The sequence below is a fragment of the Temnothorax nylanderi genome, unplaced genomic scaffold (assembly GCF_030848795.1).
Source record: "Temnothorax nylanderi isolate EJ_2023f unplaced genomic scaffold, tnyl_v1.0 TNYL_tig0180_pilon, whole genome shotgun sequence".
Lineage (NCBI taxonomy): Eukaryota > Metazoa > Arthropoda > Insecta > Hymenoptera > Formicidae > Temnothorax > Temnothorax nylanderi.
This window is the reverse complement of record NW_027249242.1, coordinates 346957-359622: the sequence shown is the minus strand read 5'-3', so window position 1 is coordinate 359622 and position 12666 is coordinate 346957. Positions and strand designations below refer to the sequence as shown.

Below are 12666 nucleotides of genomic sequence, written 5' to 3'. Positions count from 1 at the left end.
TTAAGACTTTACGACGCGAATTCAGAAACTCAGCTGCATACAGACGCAAGTCATGTAGCAATAGCTGCAATTTTGATGCAGAAACAAACAGATGATGCTTTCGCCCCGGTAGCTTATTTCAGTCAAGCAACAAATAAAGCCGAAGCAAACTACCATAGCTTTGAACTTGAAATGTTAGCCATCGTTAAGGCTATGGAAAGGTTTCATGTCTATCTTTACGGATTAAAGTTCACGGTGGTAACGGATTGCCAAGCACTAGTCTATGCAGTCAACAAAGCACATTTAAACCCAAGAATTGCGCGTTGGACTTTGCGTGTCCAAAATTATGATTTTAAAATTATGCATCGCTCTGGTGTAAAAATGGCACACGTGGATGCTCTCAGTCGTATTGTGGCGTACATCGATCCTATCCCAATTGAAAGGGAGTTAGAGTGTAAACAATTAACCGATGTTAAACTTAAAATATAGCAGAAGAATTAGAATTTAAAGACGATGACAAGTTCGAGCTTATTGAAGGCTTAGTCTATAAAAGGATAGCGACAAATCTCGTTTCGCAATACCTGAATCTATGATTAATAATATAATTCGCGCTCACCATGACGACATGGCTCATTGCGGCGTAGAAAAGACAGTTCAAGGAATCATAGCTAATTACTGGTTTCCGTCCTTAAGAAAAAAAGTTCGAGATTATGTAGAAAACTGTCTGATATGTCTAATGTCTGATCTGTCGGTAAATTCTCGTGAAGGTGAACTTCAAATAACCGATGTACCATCAGCTCCTTTCCAAATACTACACACCGATCATTACGGTCCGTTAATCGAATCCATCGGCGGATTCAAACATATTCTATTAATTATAGATGCGTATACGCGGTTCACGTGGCTGTTTCCGGTCAAAACGACTAATTCAAAGGAAACAATAAAGCATTTTGACAGTCTTTTCCAAATGTTCGGTAACCCGGATAAAATCGTGTCCGATAGAGGAACGGCTTTTACGTCACATGAATTTACCGAATTCCTGAATACTAAAAGTATTAAACATCGTAAGGTAGCAGTCGCAGCCCCTTGGGCGAACGGTTTAGTTGAGAGGGTGAATAGATTCTTAAAATCTTCTTTGAAAAAGTTAGTTGAAGAACCTCGTAAATGGAAAGATAGTTTAAGTACGGTTCAGTACGTAATTAATAATACCTATCATTCAACTATTAAAAGTTCTCCCTCTAAACTACTCCTCGGGTACGACCAACGAAATCATACAGATGCCAAATTAGTAAGCTATCTTAATCAGCTGGCTAAGGTCGAGTTCAATTTTGAAAAATATCGAGAATCTGTTCGTGAAGCTGCATTAGATTCTAATGAAAGCATTAAGAATTACAATAAATTATATTACGACAAACGGCACAAAAAGCCAACTGATTATAATCCCGGTGACCTGGTGATGATTCGTGATACAGTGATTAAACAGGGTGAAGACAAAAAGTTGAAACCTTCATATAAGGGTCCTTATCGAATTGCCAAGGCTTTAAATAAAAATCGTTATGTGGTAGAAAGTATCCCCGGTTTCAGCACTACCACCCGTTCTTATAACTCAATATTATCACCAGACCGCCTAAAACCATGGATTAAAATGGTTAATCCAGATATTCCTACCTAAATTAAAGATAATCCATTTTATAATTAAAAATTGTTTGCGTTAAAATTAATCTAAGTTTATATTGCGTTCTTGTGTTCCTTTTACCAAAGAGTAATAATTGTACACCATTAATCTTAAGTTCTTTAAATGTGACAAAAAAGTACAAATTTAGTATTTAAGTGCGAAGTTCAATATGTATTTGTTAGTTTAAGGAAAATATACAACATTCGGGTCGAATGTAACTTCAGGCTGGCCGACTGTAAAGTAATAAACGTGCAATCGAATTTCCCGCGTAGCGAGCGCTGTCCCCGAGCTAGCGTTGAGATCATCACGCCGCCGGAAGATGTTGTCTAAATAGGTAACTACGGTTGCTAGACGGCCACGATTGGTCGATCCGAATTAGGAGGAGGATCACGCGTTAACACGTGATCCTCAGAAGACGGTTACGTGCAAGCTCGTGCAGGTTCAAGCGCGATCGGTGCCGAACCAGAAAGTTCGTTGTCGAGTAAGCGATAGGACGTACGTACGGAGGGCTCTAAGCCTATGTGTACTTCCCGGCGTTATATCGATTAAAGTTAAGTCCGTGCAAAGGACTTCATGCGGTAAAAGTATTGAGGGAAATATAGTGATTTACAGAATCTGTCGTTTCCTTTATTTAAACCGCTCATATCCTACGTGTTTCACGCTTCGCTTTGCGTACGGATTCCTGCCATCCTCACCTCTCACCAGAGAGTTTTTAACGATAACGAACTAAATCTTACAATATCATTGTAAAGGGTCTGGGGTCCGCTGGACCCCGGGTGGCATTTAAGGGTTAATAAAGTCTATCCAGACAAACTTGCATAGGTGCATAAGCATATGCATAAAGAGATGGATTGGTCTATTTCCTTTTGCACATATATCTGAACCAATCAATTTCTTACGCTTATGTTTATGCGCGATGCAAATTTGTCTGGATAGACTTTAAAAAAGCAGCGCCAAGTTTTTTACAAGAAAAATTTATTTATTTTATTTTAATTAAATATTTTTATTTTATAATGTTACCTCTTTAATTCTTTGTGATTAAAATGATTAAATGATTCTTTGTAATATTATAATTTTATCAAGGAGAATTAAAACTACTACCACTTGGGTTGATAGAAAGATCCTCAGGAATACAAAGATACATACCACTTGGGTTGAGTTAGGTAACACAATTTTGTTTTATTTTTTAAGAGTAGTTGCACTACAATTATTTTTCAAAGCAATATATATATTCTCTTTGTAGTTGGCGTAATTTAAAGAAAGATTTCATATATTTTTTTGAAATATATATATCACTTGGATTGAGTTTGGTAACGCAATTTCGTGATATAATAACCTCGAAAAAACCTAAATAACAAGTGGTATCTATTTAAAAAAAAATATGTGAAATCTTTTAATACTGCGCCAATTACAAAGAGAGAATATATATATATATATATACCTTAACAAAATTATTATTATATCACAAAATTGCGTTACCAAACTCAATCCAAGTGATACGTACCAACCTAAGTGGTAGTAGCCTTATTTCTCCTTAACAAAATTATATCACAAAATTGCGTTACCTAACTCAACCTAAGTAATGTTATTTCAAAAAATATATGAAATCTTTAAATTACGCCAACTACAAAAAGAATATATATATTGCTTTGAAAAATAATTGTAGCGCAACTACTCTTAAAAAATAAAACAAAATTGTGTTACCTAACTCAACCCACGTGGTATGTATCTTTGTATTCCTGAGGGTCTTTCTATCAATCTAAGTGGTAGTAGTTTTAATTCTCCTTGATAAAATTATAATATTACAAAGAATCATTTTAATCACAAAGAATTAAAAAGGTAACATTATAAAATAAAAATATTTAATTAAAATAAAATAAATAAATTTTTCTTGTAAAAAACTTGGCGCTGCTTTTTTAAGGTCAATCCAGACAAACTTGCATAGGTGCATAAGCATATGCATAAAGAGATGAATTGGTCTTTATTTCCTTTTGCACATATATATGAACCAATCAATTTCTTACGCTTATGTTTATGCGCGATGTAAATTTGTCTGGATAGACCTTAAAAAAGCAGCGCCAAGTTTTTTACAAGAAAAATTTATTTATTTTATTTTAATTAAATATTTTTATTTTATAATGTTACCTTTTTAATTCTTTGTGATTAAAATGATTCTTTGTAATATTATAATTTTATCAAGGAGAATTAAAACTACTACCACTTAGATTGATAGAAAGACCCTCAGGAATACAAAGATACATACCACGTGGGTTGAGTTAGGTAACACAATTTTGTTTTATTTTTTAAGAGTAGTTGCGCTACAATTATTTTTCAAAGCAATATATATATTCTTTTGTAGTTGGCGTAATTTAAAGATTTCATATATTTTTTTGAAATAACATTACTTAGGTTGAGTTAGGTAACGCAATTTTGTGATATAATTTTGTTAAGGAGAAATAAGGCTACTACCACTTAGGTTGGTACGTATCACTTGGATTGAGTTTGGTAACGCAATTTTGTGATATAATAATAATTTTGTTAAGGTATATATATATATATATATTCTCTCTCTGTAATTGGCGCAGTATTAAAAGATTTCACATATTTTTTTTTAAATAGATACCACTTGTTATTTAGGTTTTTTCGAGGTAGATATCACTTGGATTGAATAAAGTAACAATTTTGTAATTTAATAATTTTGTTAAGAAAAATGAAAGCTACTATCACCTAGGTTAGAATAGATTTTATTTATTTTTGAATTTAAAATTAATGATACTACCACTTGGTTTTTTTTTCGATTAAATAGATACCACTTGTTATTTAGGTTTTTTCGAGGTAGATATCACTTGGATTGAATAAAGTAACAATTTTGTAATTTAATAATTTTGTTAAGAAAAATTAAAGCTACTACCACCTAGGTTAGAATAGATTTTATTTATTTTTGAATTTAAAATTAATGATACTACCACTTGGTTTTTTTTCGAGGTAACAACCACGCGTGTACTTGGCGCCCTTTTTTTACCTTTTTTGAAAAAGGTAATTTTGTACTGATATCATGCATTTTGTAGTGTTACGCATCCTCTTCTAATTAAATAGCGCGCGCGTCTATAATGTCTAGTCTTATAAAGAGTATATCTTACAAACAGTATGTACAGATTGTAAAGCTAAAGATGTTACAGGCTATTATTTCTAAAGAAACAAAAATTTCATAATTTGCTTAGTTTTAGAAATAATAGTTTGTAACACCTTTAGTTTTATACCCTGTATACAGGGTGTTCCTCAATGTTTGGTACTTTTTTTATATTTAGATAGAGCGAGCCAAACTGAGTCGAAAAGTCATGTACCATTTTGCAATTTTCGCAATAGTTGATGAGTTATTAATGATTAAAAATCGCCGTATTGGCCCGGCCCACCGCCAAATCCAAGCGCGCGGCGAGATGCGGCCGCCCCGCGGTCGGCGCGCGGGCAGTTGTTTTCTACAAGCGTCGATGATTACGCACGAGCGGCGCGTAACGCCGGGCCCCCGTTCTGAGCGATGATAGTTTCTCGCCTTTTTTAAATAGAAATAAAGTTTTCTAACAACATAGAAAAATTTTTTGTGCGTACGTATGTACATACGAGTGTACATGCATACACAGGGAAATATCAATTGTACTGCTTAAAAAAGCGATTACTCAATTTACTTTTTTTCTTTTAGTAAGTAACGGTTGTCTTTAAGAAAGAATATTTTCTTGATAATAGTCTTAAAATGTACAAATTTTAGAAAGAGTCTTTATCATGTACTCGAAAGAAGAATTTATACTCCTTCAAAGAACATAATAAAATTTTATCAAAGAAAAGTCAAAATAATAAATAAAGTAATATGAGGACCCTCGAGATTAAAATAGGAGAAGTCAAGGCTATGAGGGTCAGAGGAAGATCACAGTGCGTAATATCAGAAATAACTGATTTATTCGTCGTTTTGATACATTACATCGATCCGTACGTTTCGGCTCAGTTTTGAGCCATCTTCAGCGGCAGTTACAGAAATTAAGTTACACGTTCTCCGTACCGTATGGTGAGTTTACCGATTCAAAGTATCAGAAACATAGATTAATTGATCCATATCTGTAAATTTGTTTAATTAATGTTGAGATATTAAAAAGATTCCTTAGGAAACTCACCATTCGGTCTGAATAACGTGGAATACAGAGCCATGTACATAATGAATACTCTCTGCGAGAAGACTTGACGATCTTATTGCGAAAATTGCAAAATGGTACATGACTTTTCGACTCAGTTTGGCTCGCTCTATCTAAATATGAAAAAAGTACCAAACATTGAGGAACACCCTGTATATTTAGCGATATAGGACATAATCGCATTCTAACGTGATTAATACTAATAAAGTAAAAAAATTTCACCACCACTCTCATCGTCTTTTATCATTAAAATATAATCATTGATATTCGATATACAATAAATAGTTTTAATACCTTTGATACAATAAATAATTTCTTTCTGTTGAAAAGATATAGAAAAGATAGAGATATCAATAAAATTCTCTTGTACCCTACTCCTTCATTAAATTTTTTTACATTATCTCGCGTGTTATCACACATCTTTCCTTAAGAGGAAAATTGTACAATTTCCTACTGTACGTTTTCTTCCCATCGCATACCTACAGCAAATGATTATTGTATATTATACGCATGAAACTATTTATGTGAAATAAATTATAAGGACGAGGATCTCGACGTAATGAAGGAAATAAAGTATGTACGAAGATTATAACACATTCTATGACCTGTTCGCTGTTTTATTATTACACCCGCGACATCATTGTAATAAATATATACTCCCGAGGAGCAAACTTTTTATTGTATTTACATTTCATGATACGTTCCATGTACGATTTGCCACGGCCACGGAATTAAATCGTACATTTTATATGGATATAACAGTCTCAAGAAATAATTGTTAAAAGTATTTAGTCTCGAAGAAAAGGCACGCCACACTTACTTATTAAATATCCTCTAACTAATTGGATTATAGGTAGAAATATATATATTATCGTTCTCTTTTAAGAGCCCAGTCTAGTCAAAACAATCGCCTTTGTAAAAAAAAAAAAAAAAAACATAGCTAAATAAGGATATGAAAATGGATTTTAACTATTTACGAGATATATCAGGAGATAACTCGATATACGAATGTTTATACTAATCAACGATAGAAATTTGTTAACCGAAGTTTGAAACGATAATTGTCTAGATTGCGGCCTTATTGATAAAAAAAACTAATGTATAGATTAAGCTATAATAAAGCGTTTTTCCATGCTCAATCTCGTCTTTTTATGCCATGTAAAGCGAATAGCGCATAACTTTCAATCATAAATAATCGATTGTTACACATAAAATGCTCGTTTTCCGTAAATTTCGTAAATCGATTAGTGTCGCTTTGAAATCACGAATATTATTATGAACTAACATAATATCGATGCATAAAACATGACAAAATGTACATTATATGCCACACATGGGTGATACATATCCCAACTCTTAATTCGTCACATACGAGAAATATTGTCTTTTATTAACGCGTTTCACTTCAAACATACTTGCTACGTTTATATTTGCGTTTCAATTCAATATTAAATTGCACAATATCTGTTGCAAAACTGGACTGTATCTAGGCAAATATGAACGAAAACTATTGCTATTTAATCTCACAATCAGCTATAATTTTTGTTCAATCTTGATATAGACACTATCAATTTGATATTACGCACGTTAGCGTAATTCAATCGTAGTCTTGCATCGATTTTAACACTATTATAATGTTTAGTATAACATTATCGCTGCGGCTGTTTTCTCTTCAAGTGCAGGTATTGGTTCCAGACGATCATCCTTTTCTCTGCCTGAGCCCCAGCCGACTAATGCTATACTAATGAGATGTACAACACCGGCGCTAACCACAAGCCTAAATGGAAAAATATTCAGACGATAAGAATAAACTACTTATTCTAAATTTCAGAATATTGAATATAATTCAGTAATTAACTCAAGAATAATACAAATGAGAAACATGCTACGTAAAAGATAAATTTTAATTTTTAAAAGAAATTTATTTCTAATTGCACAAAAATACAAATATTTGCGACAGTTATAATTAAACATTGATTCAGTTAGCTAATTCAAATAGCACATTTACTTATCTATACAAGTTGTTTTCTTTAATCAACGACTTATAATTACGATACAAAAATAAGAACATCGAAAAGTCTTACGAGTCTCAATAAATGCTTAATTTCAAATGGCAATTTTATCATATAAATATAAAGAGTATATCGTACCAAAATAATAATAAAATAATTGTGATGATTGATATTTCTTTTTGTGACTAACAGTTATATCGTTTATATTTCGTATCTTGAATTTCACTGGAATAAATCGTAATATTGTTGCAGTTTTTCTACAATCTGATACTTAGTAGACACTTCAACTTTCGCGGGATTGCGTAAGGATGCACGTTGCAACTTCAGCACCTTCTTTGTCATCGTTACTGAAAATAGTAACGTCCTTCTTTCTCGTGGCATTACTCTGAGAATTTTATCAACCTCTACCTCGAAATCCATGTTCAAGATGCGGTCTGGCTCGTCCATCACCTTGCGAATAAAACGAGAGAGAGATTAGAATCAATGTAATGATTGTCAAAATAAATCCATATGCTTATATAATTACCAGAAACTTTAACTGTCGTAAATTGAAGCCTTTTGTATACTCCAAGTGGTCGAATAATCTACCAGGTGTAGCGATGATAATATGAGGTTTCTTTTCGAGTATTATTCCTTATGCATGCATGTCCATCCCACCTACTAGCACTACAGATTTCACACCCATACTGGAACCTAAAATAATTGTAATATGATATTATTATAAAATTTGAAGATTATATTTATCACATGGAATGATACATTGTTCTTTGTAGAAACGATTAACTCGTCTCAAATTTGGTTTCAACATTCATCCATGTTATAGGTCTGTTTCTTATTGTTACACTAATATACACTCACATTAAAAATAATATATATTTAAAATTTGGGAAAAGTGAGAAAGAAAGTGTCAGCCCGATAAAAAAAACAGGCCTTATAATTCGGTTTACAAGCTGATTAAAAAGTCAAAATGGTTTTGAGTAAAAGAACATGAGGGTAAGCTTTAGAAGAATATGAGATCGTAACTCGTTTCGGGAACAATAAACATACATATTGTGTAATTTATTTTTATATTACATCAATAATCTTTCACGCAAATTATTACAGACAGCGTTACTAGCAACGTGCACAACTTCATTTGAGGTTATAATTGGGTACAACATTCATCGCACGATACTTTTATAATTGCAAATCGGAAACGTACCTCGAGTCCTCCTCCAGCTCTTCTGCGATCATCAACGAAGTCGGGATCGAACGTGTCAGTCGTCACTTTCTGCCAAAAGCGTAGAGAACCTTCTTTTCCGGCAGCGGTGGTAATACGATGTAGGGCAATGTAGGGATACGAAATCTCCAGATAAGCACGAAACAATTCAATTTTCAGTATATCGCCGGCACGATTACGGTGTTACTGCCGTTTCGCGTACGCGCGTTGTCGCACCTTACCTCGCGACAGCGTGCGGCTCGTGCAAACGTTAACGCGCGGCCGCAATCGCGCGGCAGAAACGCCTCGTGTGAACAGGCTCCTTGACTCCTTGATCTCAGTATCAGCTCTCTGCTGTCAATATATAAATGAATATAATAGGTTATTAACCTATGTAAACACTCACGTAAACGTAGTATAAACAGTAAAATAAGTAACAGTAATATATAGAATAAGATAATTATATAGGATAATTACATAAAACAATTACCTTGAATTAATCGTCGCGTCGCGTAAAGAGTCACGGTCGGTCTCGCTCCGCGCGTACTACCGTGTCTTTTTTTTTTTTTTTTGTGAGTTTCCCTCGGGTGAGGGATGTACTACCGTGTCTCTCGAGAATAGGTTAACTGATGAACTGACTGATGACAGCGCGCTAAACGCACTGTCTGCACTGCACTGCACTGCGATACTAACGCCGTTAGCCGCCAGTGTCGAAAAAGTGAAAGTGACATTTCTCTGTTATATATATGTTATATTAAGATGAGAGCGGTCGACGTAGAAGAAAGTATCTTAAAATAAAATTTTCACATTTGGACTTTGCGTCGCAATATCTCCGCTCGTAGGGCACGTAGCGGAATATTTATAACAGAAACCCCCCCCTAATTCGACCCCAAGCTATCGATCAAGCCTACTTAGAACTTGATCCGTTCACTCGTTATCGAGATCTCAACATCTCGTATACTCGCAACCCGTCGCGTCGCGTAAAAGAGTCACGGTCGGTCTCGCTCCGCGTATACTTGGCGCGAGACACTGCCGTGTCTCTTGATAATTTTGTTAAGGTATATATATAATATATATATTCTCTCTTTGTAATTGGCGCAGTATTAAAAGATTTCACATATTTTTTTTTTAAATAGATACCACTTGTTATTTAGGTTTTTTCGAGGTAGATATCACTTGGATTGAATAAAGTAACAATTTTGTAATTTAATAATTTTGTGAGACAATTTTTGTGAGACAATTTTGTGAGACAATTTTTGTGAGACAATTTTGTGAGACAATTTTTATCAGACAATTTTGTGAGACAATTTTTGTGAGACAATTTTGTGAGATAATTTTTTGAAATATATATCACTTGGATTGAGTTTGGTAACGCAATTTCGTGATATAATAATAATTTTGTTAAGGTATATATATAATTAGATTTTTTTGAGGTATAATATTACCACTGTTTTTTTCTAGGTAACAACATGTTTGGAAATAAAAATACTACTGCTTAGGTTTTTTTCGAGATTTTTCGAAATACAAAGATTCTCAATGTATATTCTCTCTGTAATTGGCGCTGTAATTTAAAAAGAGATATCATTTCTTTTTTGTAATTGTAATAGATCACTTGAAGCGCGACTCATCTTTAATAAGGTGTGTATCACTTGAGTTATAATTTTTTTTAAATAAAAATACTACTGCTTAGGTTTTTTCAAGATTTTTCGAGATACAAAGATTACGTCTACCACTTGTTACTTCGGTTTTTTTTAGGTAAAGATACTACTGCTTAGGTTTTTTCGAGATTTTTCGAGATACAAAGATTAGGTCTACCACTTGTTACTTAGATTTTTTTGAGGTATAATATTACCACTGTTTTTTTTTTTCGAGGTAACAACATATACACTACTATGCGTGTACTTGGCGCCTTTTTTTACCTTTTTTTTAAAAAAGGTAATTTTGTACGGATATCACGCCTTTTTGTAGTATTACGCATTTTATAAACAGTATGTACAGGGTGTTATTTCGAGGTATAATACTACCACTTTGTTTTTTTCGAGGTTTCCTTAACTCTGTGAGTTCGATTTACGCGTCACCCCGCCGAATGTTGCGCTGCCCTTTTATCAACCCCGCCCCCACTCATTAGTCGAGCTGGCCGCTCTCTCACACGCCGGATCTCCTGCGTTTTGTGTCTCCGGATTTTCGCGGTTTTGGAATATTTCGTGGACGCGTGTCTACGCGTCTGGCGCCCAATATTAACGTTTCGCGTCGGATTACCGAGCCGTGTGAGGAGCCGTTGGAGAGGCCCATCACCCTTCTCTCCCCGGACCCCTTTTGATCCGTCGCACGCCCCGGGTACGACCGGGAGTGAAAAAGACGTGACAGTATATACGAGTTGTCAAAAATAGAATGAAATAAGTCAAGTAATAAAATTGTTACTATTATCTATACTGTTGTTATTATTATCAAACGATATTATTTATTATTTGACAGTGTAAAATTGTAATGCATATATTAAAATTACATTAGGGCTAGAATATAAACCAGAGCCACAAGAATGAGAGCAATTCCAAGATCTCAAGACGAGAATTAACCAGATCTTACAGGACGGAATTAAGGAGTATGGATTACTGATTGAAATCAAAGTAAGAAAAGAAAAGAAAAGAAAAGAAAAGAGAGGGGGGTCTCTGCATTTGTCTACGAGATCAATTCTAGGGCTAGAATATAAACCAGAGCCACAAGAATGAGAGCAATTCCAAGATCTCAAGACGAGAATTAACCTTGCAGAGCCCCTTATACTACTACGATCAATGTCGATCTTCCAATATGGCGTCCCAAATGAGAATATCGGAAGGGCCCTGCTCGCTGGACCGGACTCCTCGCCTCATCCTCCCTCTCGGACGCGAGCTGCCGCAGCTCTCCTTTTCCTAGCGGTGAGCTCTCCTTGGGAAGTCGAATCTCGCTCGGTTGGTCTCCAGAATATGTGCCACTTAGCTCAATCAGTTACGAAAGAAGGAAAACGTACTCGTCTCGTCCGAAGAAACGCAGCAAGAGCGGCCATGACACTGAACGAGAGCGAGGAAGGAGGTGGGGGCGCTTTGAAAGTGGCGACTCACGCGTCGCGTCATCTGAATGAAACGATCGGGCGTTTGCAAAACGCGAAGGAATTCGAGCGCAATATCTGAACACACACATACATATATAATATATGTATCAGCTTTATATACATAGATACGTGACGCGGAAATTTGCCACGAAACGGCATTTATAGAGCAAAACGACAACAGAAAAATAATAAAACATCTTTTATAATGAAATAATTAATATAAAATAATATTTGAAGTAAATATTAAATTAATATTAAATAAATGTTAAGTAAATGTTTCTTTAAATCATTATTGCAAATAAATAATTAATGTAAAATAAATATTACATTACTGTCGAATAAATGTTAAATAAACGTTGTTTCAAATCATTATTGCAAATAAATAATTAATGTAAAATAAATATTAACCCTCCCGAGGCCACACCTCTTTTTTTAATACGCCTTGACCACACTGGATGGTCGGCACCCAGATGGATTCAGTCTCATATTTCCAATTTAATTATGTGCACGTAAAAATTCATGAAACATCTTAA

The 12666-nt window shown here is 34.4% G+C and overlaps 1 long non-coding RNA gene across 2 annotated transcripts; it reads right to left on the bottom strand.

Annotated features, from left to right (window-relative positions):
* Positions 1-6421: 6421 nt before the first annotated feature.
* Positions 6422-10551, bottom strand: LOC139778353 (uncharacterized). 2 transcript variants are annotated; one of them, XR_011719551.1, is made up of 6 exons: positions 9536-10551; positions 9288-9399; positions 9049-9192; positions 8374-8540; positions 7986-8297; positions 6422-7612 (listed from the first exon to the last, which is right to left on the bottom strand). It is a non-coding gene; the product is annotated as an uncharacterized lncRNA (long non-coding RNA). The 2 variants fall into 2 exon arrangements; XR_011719550.1 differs by having other exon boundaries at positions 9049-9399.
* Between the last annotated feature and the right edge of the window lie 2115 nt (positions 10552-12666).